A 21,840-nucleotide genomic window follows, 5' to 3' on the forward strand; every position below is an offset into this window, starting at 1 on the left:
GTTAGAATAACTTTGTGTACTTTATCCTACTGTAGTTCGTAAATACATACATAAATATTTTTTTAATTATATTGTGGATTTTTGCAGTTGCGGCCATATAGTTTGCGAATTGACGAACAAACATGCACATGCGGCTTCATAGTTTTAATAGAAAAAAAACAAAATGCACCTTTTTAAGTTTTATATAAAAGTTCTTTTATTATATAAATAAAAAAAATATTAAAGAAAGAGAAATAAAAAAAGAACAATAAAAATAATTTAATCAGTACGATTCGAAATATAATTTCTTTCAACGTCGAAAAATTAAAAAAAATCGGTGTGTGTACTTGTAATACATGTACGCACGTTAGAAGTTATACTTCTTTGGCGTAACAAAATAAAACTTGTGATAACCTAGATTCTTCGACTAGCTCTTAATTATCTTTTTAAATTACACATGTAAGAAAACGGGCCGCTTATTGAAGCGCCGTTGGTTTATTACTATAAATTTTAACTTATATTACTAAATTATATAATTATTTATCGTTGTTTTTATTTATAAAGTACCAACTGTCACTGACGTTTAGTCGTTTGTTAACATAAGGAATTGCAAATGGCTGACAATAATAAATTCGCTGCCTAGGCAACGGAACAATTCTTAACTACAATATTATACAGTATAATCGTCACGATTGCAGTATCATACTCTGGCGTAAAGGTAGTTCGTTCTGCTGATAGCCGAACAATCGGTGATTCGAATCCAATCTAGTGCGTATTTTTTCGTGTGAACAAATAAATTATGTGTTACATGTCACACGCCAAAAATACACTCTGATCCGATTAACCAAACACGCCTAGTGAAGAATAACATCAAAATATATGTGCGAATGCACTTACTCGATCAGAATGCAAATCATCTGCAAATACGGCTATCTAGTAGAATGAATTTTGTACCAACATTTTGTGCCCCAATTAAAGCTCTAAATTAAAATTTTATATATAAAATAACCATATGGACACAATTGTGTAGGAGGCCACTGCTTCCAAGAAGCAGTAAATGCCATATATCGAACTGCATTCATAAGTAATTTTTGGGTTATTTTGCAGTTACGACCCTATAGATCTCAGGGTGCGATATGTATTTACCTTACCATGTTAAACATAAATAATTTTGAAAACACTCATGAGAAAATATAGCCAACAGAGAAAATCTTTTTCGAAAAAAAGTAAGAATCAAAACTGCGTCTCTTGGGTATCGCGCACTGTACATTACCGCTATCATACGACTGCCATGCTTAATTACGACAAATTATTTTAACTATTGCCCTTTTTAATACCTGTTCATAAGCGCTCTCCAAACTGAAAAAATCCATAAACATGAAAATTTATCAGCTATGTTTGTTGAGATACGTTTTAGATTATATCGTTACTCATAATACGGAGATACGCCTTTGACAAGCTGCATGCTTGGGCTGGTAGTCATACCAACACCAACGAATTGTACATTCCTTTGCCGACGATCAGGCCACATACAGCTATCCATGTGATAAGCAAGCATTTTCCGAATTCGGTATAGGAACGCATACGAATATAAGAAGATAGAATAGAAGAAAAAGATGGTTGTACTTATTCAGAAACTTTCGCGGGTGTGCACACTTACGTCCCCAAAAAGCGGAGTAGTTTAACTAAGATAGTTAATCACTTTCACTAGTACTTTTAGGTTTCGTAATGTACGAATTTAAATAGTCTTTATACTTGTAAGGTATTATTTGCTATTTTATTATTATTATACAGAGGACTATGAAATAGGACTCTGTTAAAGTCTCTTTTGTTTTGTCAGGAATAGCGAAAGAGGGCGGAAATAATCACAGGAGATATCAAATTGAAAGATAAGAACTTCTGATAGATGTTCGATTTATTAAACGGTGAAGAATTACAGTAATACAGATTTATTACAACTGACAGAAAGCCAGCTTACAATATGTGAGGTACAATGGTCGACAGGGAACTTACAAATTAATTACGTGTGCAATCGTTCATATAGAAAATGAATAATGTTCTACATGTTTCCAATTATCAAACACAAATAACATATTTTATTGTTTTGTGGTTTTCTAGAATTAATTACAATAAATGAATCAATATTTAAATTGACAATATTATTGATATCAGAGGATGCTATTGTTATCAGCGGAAGTTGCGGTTTCTCTAATTAGAATCAATCTCTTATCTATGTATCGATCTAATGCATAACAGCACGACAACTGATAGTAGTTTCATCGCAATCGGATGAAGGGTACAGGAACGAATACGGGACAGACAGACGAATAAACATTTAATTTTATATATTATATAAAGATATTACATTGTAATAAAGACAGTTTAAATATAAAAGGTGTTTATATAAAGTTGATCCCGGCGTTCCATTATACCTACACAATACATATAAACGTGAACTCTATTGGCATTGTAAAATTTATATCTCCGTCAAATAGTAGGTATACGCCATTACGGTTTTATGCGTTTCTGCTGATAGGCACAAAGAACTGCCACAGGACCGCGCTCCTGCTAGAAGAAGAAAATTGAGCTGATCTACTACACTCTCGCGCTCGGTCCTCTTCGTATTTATTCGGGAGATTGTAGAGCAACAGAGTAAGGCCATCCTCTCACGTGGACACTCAAAAAAGACGAGACTGAAGCTCCAGTATCCAGCTAATGTATTTCAATGGCGGCTCGCTGACGGCAAGACTGAAATCTCTCGTTTCAAATCGCCCGCAACTGAAACCGAGGAGACACGACATGCTAGTCTCCCGGTCTCTCAGTTTCCAGTCACCCATTAAACAGTGGTACCAATATCTGTAAATTTGATGAAAAATCATATATTCTTAACAACATTGGTACCACTGAACTGAAATACACAAGCAATAACAAGTCAAAATCTAAAGATGGGCGAACCGATTTTTAATTTAAAATATGTGGCAGATGTTGAGAAATACTCCTGCCTGTATACTTACATGCTGCCAGATTATTCCCGTAAAGATATTACGGAAAAAGCTTAGGATGAAGTAGGACAGACAATGGGTTTGACAGTTTGAGGTTATGAGATTATTGGGTTTCAGTAGCCCGGTGTGCGAAGCATTTCACTGGCCAGTTAATGAATTCCATCAGCAACCAGTTTGTCGGATTTTAGTTTCTGCGTGAGAGGATGGCCTTGGTCTAAGCTCAGGCAATTCAACCTTGCCGTGTTAGGAAAACACTCGCAGATTGAAATATATGTATGGAGCGAACTCGCAACGACCGTCGCCGAGCACAGGTGCGAGGCGCGAAGCGTGCAAGGTGGCCATTGCGATAGTATAGTATGCGTCCGTATAGTATAGTAGGATATGTCACCAAGCACGTAGCCACCAAGGAAGGCACCTGCCTATGTGGCCTTAGCCTAAAGCATTCACCCTAACCTAACCTTAATCTAGTATAGTTAATATAGTAGGTATTTGTATTAAATTTGTTACTTTGTACTCTGTATAATTACATAGTGTTTGTTCCATTAGATATTAAAACAATATTGTCTTCAATTTGATGTTCACTATGTAGATTAGTCGTGCTTAGTTACTGCGCATTTGAAACAGAATTTTAAATACCTTCGCCTAAACAAATAAATTAGAAATCTACGTACCTCTTTTATGTGGATACTATCGTTGTCTTCGATGTTTTCCTCTTTGACTGACACGTCAAATCGACCCTTGCTGTTGAAGTGATTTACGTCAATCGATAGGTAAGCACCGTCACTGATTATCTCCGCCGTTTCGTCATGTGATAATTCACCGGTTTCTTCATCCATTTTATGCGGTATTTGATATTAAAATCTGTCAATAGCTTCACGACCTCTGGCTAACGTGTTTGACTGGCAAATTTGCTATGGTTTCTACCATAGACATCAGGACTTCGATTAAAAAAAAAATTGTCTATGCTCTCTAGGGAAAATAAAAAGATTCGACGGCATCGTTATGGGGAAAAAACAATATTCTTTTACTGTTACATCCAAATTATTCTAAAACATTAGTTGGTTCTTGTCGGTTTACAGGAACCCAAAGCAAAGACATTTTGAAAATAGCCGATTATACTGCATTATTTGTTAGGTTAGGTTAGGTTTGGTTTCCATTTAATATTACTTATTTTTGCCTTATACCTAACTTACTGTCATCCAAAACAACGTATTAACACCCCCAATTAGCTATAAGTAGGGCTAGCTCAGACTATTATTTGAGGTAAGTACATTAATGTAGGTTATTTGCAATAACTATTTTTTTTTTTGGGATTCTAGGGGGATACTATCCATAGGTAGGGTAAGAGGTACAATCGTGGGCCACCCTCCAGTGATGGGCCACTCAGCAGTAAAACCCAAAAAATAAGTATTTTAAAACTTAAATGATGGGTATTTGTTCCTATATGAGACTCACAACATCATATACTTCGGTTCTAGCACATTATTTTCGTGTATAGGTAGCAGGACTGACCATATAAGTGACCATTTTGTATACCAAGTCACACGTTTTGCATTTTGTCTGACAATTATTGCTTAACTTTTTGTTAAGGAAATAACATATTTTGTAAGGTAAGATCTCTTTAACTATACATCTAATTATACTTTTTATTTAACAATCGTTATGCTGGATATTCAAACATAATATGTTATATTATAATTATATTATAATTATGTTAAGTCTACGACTGTTTTAAATTAAAATGACACATCTAGCTGGGTGGCCATTTACTGCACTAAATAATATAATAATATGTAGGTAACAGTAAGTTGTATGATGGACCGGGCTGGCCCATGACCGAAAAAATGGTCTTTTACTTTTAGTTAACTTTTTTATGCTAAATACAATATTTATAATGCACTATGGTACTTGCCGTTTTTATTTTTATGTTATTTTAATTTTTAAAAGTCGTTGGCCACGTGGTCGATCACTGAATTTGTCGGCCGATCACAGTATTTAGAAATATTTAACTTCCCATTTCTTTCAGAATATCAAAATATAGAATAATTTAAGTTTAAAATATGATGTTAAAACTATAGATAATGCTGTTGCATACTTTTTATAAAAATGGGGGATCACTATGTGAAGTTGCAAAAAAAAATCGGAGTGCCACGATCGATATCAATACATTGGACATATTTTCTATCCGAATCTGGTTACTGTGAGGATAGAGTTTCCTATATTATTTATCGAAAGGCATAAGTCACATCGTATCTACCAAGTTAGTGAGGTTTGTCTAAAATTTTATTTGAAATACTTACATCTTATAACACTATAATCCTAATGCACGTAGGATTCTTCAGCCTATAGATATAACTGTTTTCCCTTCAGTTATAGCTGCAAAATATCGCAAAATGCTGTTTTCATCCTTAAAGATTTTACGATGTAGTGGGCAATTTAAACAGAAGAAAACCTTAAAGAATATTCAAAATACTAGCGGAGGTAAACAGATAAAACATTTTTTATACCATACCTACTGATTGCGGAAAAACTTATCTGACAACAGCTGGCTAATAATACAATAAATCACTATTTTTTATAAAGACGAAGTTACGGCACGATTCCCCAACTTCGCCTAATGTGTTTTAGTAGGTACACTAAAAAAATATTGTCCATGGATACTCACGAAATCTATTAAAAAATAACCTTAAGCAAATTCAGGTTTTATGCTAGAGACAATTTGACATATTTTAAAGAAATATCTACGTTGGCGAAGATAGGAATCACTTCAATGACTGTTTCATACAACCTACCAATTTACGCTAGGGCTGCCAAAACCCAAAGAATTATAGTATCATTTTTATGTGTTGATTTACATAGTAAATTTTTAATAAAGGAAATATGAGAAAAATTGTTAACTGGTGATTCAAAGTGATGAATAGTTTTTAGTCTAAAAACAATAAAAATAAAAAAAAACACATTTATTTCAAGAAAATCGTTTTTTTGTGACAACCCTAAAGCCAGGGGAAGTGTATGAACAAGTAGTTCACAAAACATAGCCTGACATTGCATACTCAAATAATTGATGTTTTATTATAAATATCGGAAATCGCACGTTACATTTGGCAAGCAGACTATATCACTATATTATATTAAAAATATGAAGAACCTACCTCTACAAGATTCGTAGAAATCAGCAAAAGTTCAGAGGTATTCCGAAAAAATCTCTTCAAACCGGACTCGAAAAAACGGTACTAACACAAACACGGCGAAAATAATGGCGGTTTGAAAATTGTGTGGTGACAGGACGAATATTATCTTTATAATCGCCTTAGTGGCTTAAAGTGGTGCAATAGTAAAAACATGAGTTTTTAGTGTTTAATTGATTTAGGTGAAGTTAGTGACTCTTGGCGAAGTTAGGGGGTTTTACGGTATCTAATGTGTCAGTGCTGATAGAGAATGCAACATGGCAATAGATACTGAACGCATGAAAGAAATAAATAAAAATATGGTATATATAATATCTACAGTTCTAATTCAAACATTATCATGGCCGCAGATACCAAAAATAAACGATAAACATTTTTTACAAAGGGTTCCATTCGCCATTACTTTGCAAAAATATAGAGATATTTAAGACCAAAAAATGGAAAACAAAAAAAGTGCAGAGGAAGATAAAAATAGCACATTTTAATGGGGCAATTGAAAGTAGAGGCAATCAAAAATAATAAAGTTTAAAAAATAGCGGCCAAAATCGTTGTACGATTTGTGAAATAATAATAAAACATCTTAATAAATTAGAATGTTCAGTGTATAAATATAGGTAGCTTCCATTCAAATTGCGTTCCAAAATCTCAGCAGGTCCATGTCCCAATTGAGATTGCCATCTTTCGTTTCCAAAGTTTGAGTGAAATGTATAATAAATGACAAAACATAATATCTGCCAATACTGTGATTTTGCCATCCGATATTTTGTTTGCTAACATCATGGTCGGTATTATAAGGTGACTAAGATGACAAGATGGTTGGAACTAACGAAGAACGAAGAACCAGCAGGATAAAGAAACCTTTAATAAATCTACTAGAGGAATACTCTCATAGGTAACGTAGTTATAAAAATACCTTTCTCTCTCTATATATATATCATCAGGTTCAAATAATGATCCGGAAGTCAGTGTAGGAATTAATTTTCCAGCAAAATCCGTCAAATCTGATTCTCAAACGTCAGTTAGTGGTGCTGAATTAACAGATACTAGGTAGGTAGGTACAATAATAATCCGTTCTAACAAATTCATCGCCAGCTGGCTTTCATGGACAAGATTTAAAAGAAAGACATCCACAAAAAAACAAATTGGTTGATGAACGCGTCCAGATCGAGGCATTTATGAGAAAGCGTCCAAAACACGAGAGCCATTACTCCTGTGAAGATGTTCTTATTTAAATATGCTTACCAAGTCATTTAAATACTTATACAAATTATGTAATGGTGAATATAAACCAATGAAGTTTGAAAATGGAAGTGTGAGAACTGCATATCGTCACTGTTCTGGCAGAAGACACTTATTCGAAAAAATGACAAAGGTACCTACTGAGTTAGTTATACCAAAATGTTCCTTATTTGAAACTTCACCGCTTAGATTATAGAAAATAAACAGTCATTGTTTTAAAGTCATCCTTTTTACGATTACTTAATAAACTCACATGATAGACATTTCAAACATTTTAACAACTTCAAAGTCAAATTACTCAAAACTAGAATTCTTCAGTTAGTGTGTTATGCCAGAACAGAGACGATATTATGATGTAGGTATTTAACAAAACGGGTTTCAAATTCAATAAAGCTTATTAGATATGTACATAAGGCGATGAATATATTACATGTACACGTTATATGTCTATCAAAGAGGCAAGGAATGAAATCTCCAAACAACACAATGCACATTTCATTGATGCACACAAATGTTATTAGGTACAGTAGGTAAATCAGGAGATAAAACTACAGCTAAGGAAAGATCAAACCAACTAGTTATAGTTGTTTATAACAAGTTCTACCATGTCTGCTATTATCCACAAATATGATGTACCTACTTACGATAAAAGATTATTGTTTGTGTACAATTTAACTATTAGAGAATGCTCTTCTCAAGAATTCTCTGAAGGTTATAATGTGTCACGAGTCAAACGATGGAGAGGTTCTAAAGACATAGCATCATGTGTATTTAAGAAAATCATGAATCTTTCACCTGAAATCAAACACGTTGTCACATTGTCTCAGATGCTGTAGATGGACAGAACAGAAATATTAGTGTGGCATATATGTTTACTTATGCATTATAAAAAATACCTCGGTGAAGAAGCTGATGATTGACCAAAAATTTCTTCTATCCTATCATACTTGACTCGAATGTGATAGTGACCATTCAAGAATAGAGATAGCAAAAAAAAGGTTGACGACAATAACTTAAAAAATATGGTACTCCGGAATTGATTCCAATTTGTAAGAGTGGCCAGAGATCGAAAGCCGTTTGAAGTGATAAAAATGTCCCAAATTACTTTTTTTGCTTTTTCAAACTACTTACATATTCACAAATTCATCGCAAATAAGATAGAGAAGGTAATAAGTTGAAGTAGTTAAAAATTAGATGGCTTTGATGGCAATGAACTTGAGGGCAATGTAGACGAACAAGATATTGTTAAGGATTAAAATTTAAAAAAATATACCTATATAATGATTTATTCGTTTCTTTATATTAGTACCTATATCTACTATTTTTGCAACCCGCAAAATATTTGTTACCTATGTCTGGTATCCATATGAACCTATGTATCATTTTTAATTAGTGCAAGCATTAAACATAAATATAATATTATGTTAAGCTATTTTTTGAAGTTTTATTATCCAATTACCTCACATATCATGTTAGTTTATCTTACCATATAATAACATCATATTGAAACATAAGATGGCAAAAAATGATAACTTGGAAAATCTTTTATTATACCAAACGTGAAAAAACAAAACTTTGAAATACTTATTCTATATCTAAAACTCATTTCGAATACATCGTTTCATTATATTATTTACAAAAGACATATTCACCAGAAAGATACAAACAATCTCAAAATTTAAAACAGCTCTCCTGCACAATTAACAAAAGTGCACATATCAGGTTTTGCCATCTGAATACTGAATTTATAAAATGAAGATATTATTTAATATAATTACTTTCTTCGGTAATTATGCTATACATGGCGTATTGTAGTTATAAATTACAGTATTTTCTTAATGCTAATTTCCTCAAGGCATACGTCATTTCAACCACGCAGCACGATCGTCCATCCCTTACATAATTTATTAGTACTACGTACATATTAAGTAATTAATTCTTTTATAAAACTAATGTCTAAACATTTTATTTTTTATTAGTAGCGCCTATTTTATATAAAACAAAATCCGCTACGTTTTTCGATTATTTATTTGCATTCGTCATCTCGTGTAGGTACCTTATTGTTACCTACCTTTTTTCTGGATCTTTGTTCATCTTTACTTTTACACACCGGGCGATGGACTTTACCCAAGGATAACACATTTAGGTACGTAGTGGAGCAGGGAATCAGATCAGGTGTTTTATTTAATCGTTTATAGACATCAGGGTAACAGTTCGGCCCGCTTTTATTTAATATTTATAAACACCAAGAAAAGCCTGGTGTTAACAGGTAGTTGTCACTACCTATCAGGTCAAGGGACACAATAAAAGAATATTACAAAAAAAAAATACAATAACAATGAAGATAAAAATGTAATAAATAGTAAAAGTAAAAGTCAAATAAAAATCGCTGTTTTTGACCATTCCGAGGTATTTATTTATTTGTTCACTCCCAAGTCCAAATAACAGACGATGACCAGCAACCAGCATACCGAGCGAAGAAAGAGAATGCATTTTCTTCGCTCTGACGGGAGATGGCAATAACTATATGGGTTACAATGATGAACCTCATATTAATGTAGTGTCCTTGTGCGAACCGTGCTACTTATTATGAATGGGATAGTGTGAATAAAAACGATTAAAACCAAATAAGTTTCCGATTTTCTTTATTTATATATAAAATATAAAACATATTGTTTCTAAATACGGTTATTAACCAAGCTATCGTCATACTCAGCAGGTATCTTCCATTTGTCAAACGGCTAAAAATGTTGGGTTCATTCCTTCAAAACAAAAACTTCTGTCGGCTGACATTTTACTTAGACAGAACCAAGTCCAATCTCTTTGGACATAACTATTATTACCATAACAAGGAAAACTCTTAATAATTAAGAGGAGCATGTATAGAACATTAAATAACACCAATAATTTACAGCCATAAACGAAAATACGATGACAGTTGTACATTTTTTTTGTATTTAGTGACGTCACACGTATAACGATTCAATTAAGGATATGTCTTTACCTACCTGCGCATCTATTCTATACACAAGACTGATATCGGCCGCTATCAGTAACTATCGAGGGTAGTTTTTCATTTTTTGTATCGATGTATTAGCACTTATTGTAACAATTACAAGGTTGTAATTGTTACAATACGTGCTATGTTTTAACAGCACCTCTCTGTGTTAAATTTTATAGTGGGATAGACAGTTTTGACTGTTTAGAAGGCTAATTTATTGTAATTGTAACAATACGTGCTCATACTTCGATATAAAAATGAAAAAATACCCTCGATAGCAATCGTGTGTACAGAATAGATGTGCAAAGGCACTTAGCGCAAAAATACGAAGCTTGCACACATTTAAATTTTTATATTTTATATAACACTAAATTTATTTTTACATTATAAAAAACTTAATAAACTAAATTTTAATAATACTTAAATATTACCTACCTAATAATAAGATGGGGTCCTTTGACAATTTTTACATTTTATAACATTTTTTTACAATTGTAAGTTTACTTTTGACTTAAAATTAAAAATCTTTTTCTTTTCAATGATTTCAGATAGGTACCTAAATATTTACTAATTGATACAGTTTAAATTTTAAATTATCATAACATGTATATCGCCTTAAGCCCTGCGAAACCAAACCATAACGGAATATTCTTTGTCAAAAAATACACCTCTATCTATAAAATATCTAAAATTATGCCAAATAATCATACGTAAAATAAGATATTCTATAGATAGAATAATATTGGTATCTATTATAGTTTTGTTTGAGCAGCGCATAACAATTTAAAAAAATTACAAATTACGTGACACAAGTGGTATGTTTTTATAATTCAACTAAAATAAATAAATATGAATGAAAAAGTGTCCACCATATTGTAGAATCGCCCAAACAAAGCTATGAACTAGCCAACACCCACGATGGACGCGCGGCTTAAGCGTCGGCAGTCCCAAGTTCAAATCGTGAGTCTGGCATGTACACATATTATTTTTCAATTTATGTAGGGTCAGAGTATGGACTTAATAGGTTGAGCAAGTGGCTGACATCCGTTTCTCGTAAAAACAAAATCTGTTGGCCCATGTGTTCCTATTAGGATCGGATATGGTTAAAAAAAAAAAACAACTAGCTTACGGTAGTGGAGTTCGATACACTTCAATTTATGTCGCTAAGACCTAACGTCCACTTACACAAATCCAAAATACAACAAACGAGATTTCTCAGAGCAAGTGGGTTTGAAGTATTCAAAAACTGTATTTAGCACAGAGGCAATAGTTATTATTGTATGGTTTAAAATAATATTACATACGGTTTCATAATAATATTATGTCGCTATAGAATGGGCTACAAAAATATTAATTGTCAACGTTATCGGTTGATGATAAAAATGACGTACGCGCATTCGGTCACTTCTCGACTGACCATTATTTCAAAGTCTTTACTACAAATACTTTATCCTAGCTAATTAGGGAATGGGTAGCTAACGCCTTTATTGGTATAATATAATTATATATTGAAATTATGTCCCAAAAATGCGGGATTTTTTAAAAATAAATAAATCGTGAAATATGCTTCAAATGGCCTTGTCTGAATACGCCAATTAGGATGGCCCTAATACAACGGATAAATTTCTACCCACCTGACAATTTGACCATTGCCTGGCGCGACAAGTAACGGTCAGTCATTCATCAATCGTGGGCATATAAACACTTACCTAAGCTAAACCGTCAAGTACACGCACCGCATGACCCAATGAACAATACCCAACGAGACTGATAATACGACCAGGATTGACAAACAGGCCACGGAGCCAACCTCAATAGCATAAAATCCTAAACATACCCTCCCCTTCCCCCCAGCATCCGAATCATTCTTTCACAGTTTACAGTTCAATAAAAAGCACAGCCAGTGCCATGCTACCAAATTTTATGCATGAGTAATTACAATTATCACATTCAAAAGGCTTTTCCCCAGATTGCGTCTTTTTGTGCAATTTAAGGCAACTAGACGTTATGCACGAGTTATTACACTTTAAAAATTATGGCTTTTCAACAGAATGAGTCATTTTGTGTATTTTAATTTTTCCTGACTGTCTGCATGAGTATTTGCATTTTACACACAGTTAACTGGATATTCACTAGAATGAGTCATTTTGTGTGTTTTCATGTTACCTGCTTGTTTGCATGAGTAATTGCATTTATCAGAGTAAAATGTCTTTTCATCAGAATGAGTCATTTTGTGTCTTTTCATGTGACAGGAATGTCTGCATGAATACTTGCATTTATCACATTTAAATGGCTTTTCACCAGAATGAAACATTTTGTGTGTTTTCATGGCACCTGACTGTCTGCATGAGTAATTGCATATGTCACATTTAAATGGTTTTTCACCAGAATGAGTCATTTTGTGTCTTTTCATGTGACTTGTATGTCTGCATGAATAATTGCATTTATCACATTTAAATGGCTTTTCACCAGAATGAGTCATTTTGTGTGTTTTCATGTCACCTGACTGTCTGCATGAGTAATTGCATATGTCACATTTAAATGGTTTTTCACCAGAATGAGTCATTTTGTGTACTTTCAGGTTAACTGCATGTCTGCATGAGTAATTGCATGTGTCACATTTAAACGGCTTTTCACTAGAATGAGTCATTTTGTGTGTTTTCAAGTGACCAGATTGTTTACATGAGTAATTACATATAACACAGTTAAATGGCTTTTCACCAGAATGAGTCATTTTGTGTGTTTTGAGGTTAACTGAATGTATGCATGAGTAATTGCATATATCACATTTCAATGGCTTTTCACCAGAATGAGTCATTTTGTGTTTTTTCAAGTCACTTGAATGTTTGCATGAGTATTGGCACTTATCACATTTAAATGGCATTTCATTAGAATGAATCATTTTGTGTTTTTTCATGCTACCAGACTGTCTGCATGAGTAATTGTATTTATCACACTTAAATGGCTGTTCACCAGAATGAGTCATTTTGAATGACTTTATGGCGTGACCAGGACGAAATCTTGAAAAATGACCATCGTCACATTTAACGAACCTTGCAACGGAATTGGTCGTTTTCGCAATTGTAGTTTTGTGTATCGCTTTGTGAAGCAACATTAGGTCGAACGATGAAAAAAAATCGAAACAGATACTGCATACAAAATTTTGTATATGAAACGATTTTTTTTCCAGTTGTATAACGGCCACTAATAATTCTGTGTTTACCATATTATTAGATTGAAAAATATCAATTTTACTATTGCGACAGGCGACATCTTTGAACCTTTCTATATATTCCTTGAGTTCTTGCTTGATGTCTTGTTCCTCAATGTGTAAGTCTTCGCTAGACGCTTGTGCTTCAGTCATGTCCCAGGACGACATGAGGCTCGCAACATTGGCCGGTAGAGTGCTTCTAGCGATAATCTAAAAAATACATTTAAAAGTATTAATAAATTATGAGATTTTTAAAATAACAGTTCATTATAAGTATGAGATCGAGGTAGAAATATTATACCTAAACACGGTGTTGGTGAACCTTTTTACGTAGGCACGCGTGCCAAAATTTTCCAAATATAATCTTTTGACTGTCTGACGTGCCGAGCAGTTTTTAATTGAGAAAAAATGAAAAAGCAGTTTTTGAGTGATCTATTAAAAAGTTAAAAAAATAACATTGAGATTCTTTATTTCACCGTGTTTCTAGACGAAGGCATATCTTTTATTTTTTGCATATAGTTTTCTTGTTTTCACATTTTTCAAAAAGGTCGTGCGAGCATTTTAACTACGCTTCTTTTATAGAATTCCTATAACTTAACGGTTTTCCATTTTCACTGTCATAATTACTATCACTAGCTTCACCAAGTTTTTGTGGAGTTGAGGTGAGTACGACACGATTGTCATTTATTTTCTTTCGCGAACCGATTATAAACGATTGCTTCAGTTGATTTCGAATAATGAACCTGACAATTATTAGCCTTCTCCAAGGTGGTGCGATTCGATATATCTGGATTATTTCAACTTCAAACAAGTGCGGTGGCCATATACATTTTAATGCCAAAAAATGTTTAATAGTTGTAATATAAATGAACCTGTAAATAGACGTACCTGGTCTCCTGGGCTGTATTGTCGATCGGAGGGGCCGGGTTGAGGATTCTCATTATTTATTTGGCGATTTGCATCGTCAACGAATTCTTGTTTGATTATGACACCCTCATTATCATTCTCTGACTTTATATTGATCAGGCTGTCTTCACACTCCTGAAAATAACAACATGATTAATAATATTATCTAACAGTCAATCCATTTCTGGATAAGACCTGCCACAGCTGTATCCTCTGCTTTCAGTGGCCACCAATGTACGACTGCATTTGCAAGTGAATGTATACTCACCGAAAGACATACCAGTGACTGCAGCACATTGCGTACTTCAATCTGCCTTTTTGTAAACATATAGCACATTGAGATCTATAGGGTTGTAACTGCAAATAACATGATCTTGAGTAATTTGAGTTTGAATGTAAAATAATTAACTAAAATTTAATTAATTGCAGTGGACTGCAGAAAATTGTACCATGTTAGAATAACTTTGTGTTCTTTGTCCTACTGTAGTTCTTAAATATATAAAAATATTTTTTTAAATTATATTGTGGATTTTTGCAGTCGCGGCCATATAGTTTGAGAATTGACGAACAAACTCTTAGATGCGGCTTCATAGTTTAATTAGAAAAAAACAAAACGCACCTTTTTCATTTAGAATTTATTAAAATAAGTTTTATATAAAAAAAAAATAATATAGAAATACAAAAAAATATATAAAACACAGAAATAAAAGAGAACAATAAAAATAACTTAATCATCAGTAGGACTCGAAATATAATTTATTTTAATGTCTCGCGATTAAAATAAATCGGTGTGTGTACTTATATACGCACGTTAGAAGTTATACTTCTTTGGCGTAACAAAACAAAAACAAAACTTGTCATAACCTAGATTGTTCAACTAGTTCCTAATTATCTTGTTAAATTACAGACGTAAGAAAACGGGCCGCTTATTGAAGCGCCGTTGGTTTATTTCTATAAATTACTAAATTATATAATTATTTATCGCTGTTTTTATTTTTAAAGTACTGACTGTCACTCTGACGTTTAATGGTTTGTTTAGGTAAGGAATTGCAAATGGCCGACAATAATAGATTCGCTGCCTAGGCAACGGAACAATTCTAAACCATAATATTATACTGTATAATCGATCACGATTGCAGTATCGTACTGTGGCGCAAAAGTAGTACGTTCGGCTGATAACCGAATAATGGGTGGTTCGAATCCAATCGAGTGCGATTTTTTTCGTGTGAAAAAATAAATTATGTGGTAGGTACATGTCACACGCCAAAAATACACTCTGATCTGATTTCCCAAACGCGCCAAAAGAAATATAACTTCAAAAATATATGTGCGTATGTACTTACTCGATCAGAATGCAAATCATCTGCAAATACGGCGGTCTAGTACAATAAATATTCTACCAAAACTTAAATATTTTTTAGGCAAAAGGGCCTCATGTAAGATAATGCCATATAGCTCAGAATATATATTTTTTTAATATAAATAACCATATGGAAACAATGGTGTGCAATAAAAAATATTTTGTTTTTCTATCGAACCGCATTCATAAGTAATTGTGGGGTTATTTTGCAGTTACGACCCTATAGATCTCAGGGTGCGATATGTTTTTACCTTACTATGTTAAAAACACATCATTTTGAAAACAATCATGAGAAAATATAGCCAACAGTGAAAATCTTTTTCGAAAAAAAGTAAGAATCGAACCTGCGTGTCTTGGGTATCGCGCACTGTGCATTACCACTATCCTACGACTACGATGTATAATTACGACAAATTTTAACTATTGGCCTTTTTAATACCTGTTCATAAGCGCTATTTAAAACTGAAAAAAAAATCCATAAACACAAAAATGTATCAGCTGATATGTTTTTTGAGATACGTTTTAGATTATGTCCTTACTCATAATACGGAGATACGCCTTTGTGTTACAGATAGGACCGATTATAGTGAACAATTCTAAATACTCAACTAAAAACTCATTTTTTGTAGATATGTTTTTGTGTTAATCACACATCGATATATATGTTCAAATTGAAGAAACATCAATTATTTAGACATTACATAGCTAGCCACAAAACGACACGTTCTATACGTAAAAAAATCTCATAGGTATTACATAATATATGAAATAGTAGATTTTTATTTCGGGTATTGTTTGCGGAAAGTGATGCACTGCTAAGTTACATTTTGCGTCCTTTGTCATTTGATAACAAAGGTTGTCTAGAGCGGCAGAGTGACGCAGATCAATAAATTATTATCGAAGGTACAGTCAGAGATTTGTGAAAAGATGTCCAGCCGTTTGTGGAACTAATTGCTCGAAAAGCAATGCGACCAAGTAAAGGAGCAGATTGTGGGCACCATCCATTCTGCCCTGATAGAAGCGGAAGATCGAGAAGGATAGAAAGTTTGGTCGCTCAAAGGATGACGAAATTAAATGTGGTCACGATCCTCAGCCATGAGTTTACGACCAAGAAGAAGAGCAAAGCGTAGTCTTTGCCGCATTAAGCCGGTTTTCACGTCAAAACTCTTCCGCCTGCCACGTGTCGAATACGTCATTGTTATTCACAAAATACACGTTGCCAAATGGAGCTCCGCAATTTGGTGGAATGCGACTTTTTAATTTGAAAAAAAAAAAAATTGTTGCAATAGACAAGTTGCATGCTTGGGCTGCGAGTCATGCCAACACCAACGAATAGGTCATTCCTATGCCGACAAGCAGGCCACATACAGCTGTCCATGTGAGAAGCATGAATTTTCCGAATTCGGTATAGGAACGCATACGAATATAAGAAGAACATGGTTGTACCTTCTACGTTAATTGAGAAACTTTCGCGGGTGTGCGCACAACAACTCACCAAAGTTTCATCGCAATCGGATGAATGGTATAGGAACGCATACGAATAAAAGAAGATGGTTGTACTAATTCAGAAACTTTCGCGGGTGTGCTCACAACAACTGACAGTAGTTTTATCGCAATCAGATGAAGGTTATAGGAACGCATACGGGACAGACAGACAAACTAACATTCATTTATATATATGATATATAAATATTACATAGTAATGAAGCCAGTTTAAATATAAAAGGTGTTTATGTAAAGTTGATCCCGACGTTCCATAATACCTACACAAGAAATGTCAACGAGAACTCTATTGGCATTGCAATAAGGGTGAAATTATATCTCTGTCAAATAGTATATGCCATTACGGGTTTATCTGCACTGCTCTTCTGCTGATAGGCACAAAGAACTGCCACAGGAATGCGCTCCTGCGAGAAGAAGAAAACTGAGCTGATCTACCACACTCTCGCGCTCAGCCCTCTTCGTGTTTATTCGGGAGATTGTAGAGCAACATAGTAAGGCCATCCTCTCACGTGGATACTCAAAAAAGACGAGACTGAAACTCCAGTATCCAGCTAATGTATTTCAATGGCGGCAAGACTGGAATCTCTCAGTTTAAAATCGCCCGCAACTCAAACCGAGGAGACGCGACAAGCTAGTCTCCCGGTCTCTCAGTTTCCAGTCACCCATTAAACAGTGGTACCAAGATCTGTAGATTCGATGAAAAATCATATATTCGTACCAAAATTGGTACCACTGAACTGTGATACACAAGCAATAACAAGTCAAAATGTAAAGATGGGCGAACCGATTTTTAATTTAAAACATGTGGCAGATGTTGTGAAACACTCCTGCCTGTATAATTACAGGCTGCCAGAATATTCCCGTAAAGATATTACGGAAAAAAGCTTAGGATGAAGAAGGAAATACAATGGGTTTGACAGTTTGAGGTTATGAGATTAATGGGTTTAAGTAGACCGATGTGCGAAGCATGTCACTGGCCAGTTTATGAATTCCATCAGCAACCAGTTTGTCGGATTTTAGTTTCTGCGTGAGAGGATGGCCTTAGTCTAAGCTCAAGCAATTCAACCTTGGCGTGTTAGGAAAATACTCGCAGAATGAAATATGTATGGAGCGAACTCGCAACGACCGTCGCCGAGCACAACGGAGATAAAATCTCATGCATTCGCCCATAGACAACGACACTAAAAAACTAAAAGCGTCTCTTAAATCAAAGTCTTATTACCTACTCAACTGATGATGGTTAATACGATGCACTCTGTTAATCAACAGCAGATTATTTTACTAAGGCTTCGGCCACATGGTAGGTGCAATGCTTGTCTACTAAAACACTCTGCCTAATTGCACGCTACGTGCTTAGGTATAAATTCATTTGACATTTGGGAGCGTTCAAGTCAACAACTATAATATGTCACTCTCAAAACTACCAAGAAAGCTACTTCTCATAGTGAATTTAAATTTAAAATTTTGGAAATCTCAAATTCGAACTTGTTGCGTGCGTACTGTCAATTATTCATCCCATGCGTCATTATTCATAACCTCAAAATATATGGTGTTTGACGTTTGTCATACTGAAGAAACATCGCCATCTTGCAAAATCACTAGGTGGCACAATAAAAATAACCAACACGTTTGTTCGTCGGGAGACTCACGAGGTGACTAATAATCACGTAGCGAGGCGCGAAGCGTGCAGTGTGGCCATTGCGATAGTATAGTGTGCGTCCGCTTATGTCACCTGGCACATACTAGCCACCAAGCAAGGCACCTGCCTATGAGACCTTAGCCTAAAGCATTCACCCTAACCTAACCTTAATCTAGTATAGTTAATATAGTAGGTATTTGTATTGAATTTGTTTGCCGTTGCCTTCCACTAAACAGACAAGAACCGTGATTACTTTTGCAATATTTATTTCGTAAAATCGAATGAAAAAGCTCTGTATAATTACCTACATAGTGTTTGTTCCGTTCGATATTAAAACAATATTGTCTTCTATTTGTTGTTCATTGTGTAGATTAGTCGTGCTTAGTTAATGCGCATTTGAAACAGAATTTTGAATACCCTCGCCTAAACAAATTAGAAATCTGCTTACCTCTTTTATGTGGATACTATCGTGGTCCTCGATGTTTTCCTGTTTGACTGACACATCAAATCGACCCTTGCTGTTGAAGTGATTTACGTCAATCGATAGGTATGCACCGTCGCTGATTACCTCCGCAGTTTCGTCATGTGATAATTCACCGGTTTCTTCTTCCATTTTATGCGGTATTTGATTTTAAAATCTGTCAATAGCTTCACGACCTCAGGCTAACGTGTTACACTGGCAAATACGCTATGGTTTCGAGCATAGACATCAGGACTTCAATTAAAAAAAATAATTGTCTATGCTCTCTGGGGAAAATAAAAAGAGATTCGACGGTATCGTTATGGGGAAAATACAATATTCTTTCACTGTTAGATCCATATTATTCTAAAACATTAGTTGGTTCTTGTCAGTTTACAGGAAGCCAAAGCAAAGAAATTTTGAAAACAGCCGATTATACTGCATTATTTGCTAGGTTATGTTAGGATTGGTGTCCATTCTTTAATTTAATATTATTTAGTTTTGCCCTATAGTTACCTAACTTACTGTCAACCAAAACAAGGTATTAACACCCCCTCAATTATTAGTAGGTATAAGTAGGGCTAGCTTATTCTAATATTGGAGGTAAGTACATTAATGTATTTTGCAACAACTATTATTTTATTATTTTTTGTTGTTATTTTATTTTGCGATTCTAGGGGGATAATATCCATAGGTACTACCATATTATGTCAGTTTTCAGATGACAAAACCTAATAACTCGACTTTTTGACGAAATTGAGTTACCTAACACTATATTCATACTCCTCTCGTTCCATAAGATGCCAAAACCCAAATATATAGTAGACCCACTAGTATTGGAGTTATGAGCGTTGGCATTTTGTTATATCCCCAAAATCTTGATTGTTGAAAGTAGACAGAAGCTTATACAGCAAAATATCTCATTCTGCCATCTTTCGTTTCCAAAGTTTGAGTGAAATGTATAATAAATGACAAAAAATAATATCTGCCAATACTGTGATTTTGCCATCCGATATTTTGGTTGCTAACATCATGGTAGGTAGGTATTTTAAGATGACTAAGATGACAAGATGGTTGGAACTAACGAAGAACGAAGAACCAGCAGGATAAAGAAACCCCTAATAAATCTACTAGAGGAATACTCTCATAGGTAACGTAGTTTTAAAAATACCTCTCTCTCTCTATATACCATCAGGTGCAAATAATGATCCGGAAGTCGGTGTAAGAATTAATTGGCCAGCAAAATCCGTCGAATCTGATTCTCAAACGTCAGTTAGTGGTGCTGAATTAACAGATACTTTAGGTACAATAATAATCCGTTCTGACAAATTCATCGCCAGCTGGCATTCATGGACAACATTTAAGAGGAAGACATCCACAAAAAAACAAATTGGTTGATGAACGAGTCCAGATCGAGGCATTTATAAGAAAACGACCAAAACACGAGAGCCATTACTCCTGTGAAGATGTTCCTAATTAAATATGCTTACCAAGTCATTTAAATATAAAAATTATGTAATGGTGAATATAAAACAATGAAGTTTGAAAAGGGAAGTGTGAGTACTGCATACCTATCGTCACTGTTCAGGCAGAAGACACTAATTCGAAAAAATGACATACCTATTGAGTTAGTTATACCAAAATGTTCCTTGTTTCAAACTTTACCGTCTGGAAACCTTCTTAATAAATAAACAGTCTTTATTTTAAAGTCATCCTTTTTACGATTACTTAATAAACTCACATGATAGACCATTTCAAACATTTTAACAACTTCAAAGTCAAATTACTCAAAACTAGTATTGTTCAGTTAGTGTGTTCTGCCAGAACAGAGACGATATTATGAAGTAGGTATTTAACAAAACGGGTTTCAAATTCAATAAACCTTATTAGATAGGTACATAAGACGATGAATATATTACATGTAAACGTTATATTATTTATGTCTATCAAAGAGGAGGCAATGAATGAAATCTCCAAACAACACAATGCACATTTCATTGATGCACACAAATGTTATTACAGTTAACCAGGAGATAAAACTACAGCTAAGGAAAGATAAAACTAACTAGTTATAGTTGTTTATAATAGGTTCTAACATGTCTGCTATTATCCACAAGTATCGGGTACTATAAAAGATTATTGTTAGTGTACAATTTAACTATTAGAGAATGTTCTTCACAGGAAATCTCCGAAGGTTATAATGTGGCACGAGTCAACCGGTGGAGAGGTTCTAAAGACATCGCATCATGTGTATTTAAGAAAATCATGAATCTTTCACCTGAAATCAAACACGTTGTCACATACTCAGATGCTGCAGATGGACAGAACAGAAATATTAGTGTGGCATGTATG

This window comes from Rhyacophila brunnea, unplaced genomic scaffold (genome assembly GCF_057557595.1).
Source record: "Rhyacophila brunnea isolate RB1 unplaced genomic scaffold, BYU_Rbru_1.0 scaffold_13, whole genome shotgun sequence".
NCBI lineage: Eukaryota > Metazoa > Arthropoda > Insecta > Trichoptera > Rhyacophilidae > Rhyacophila > Rhyacophila brunnea.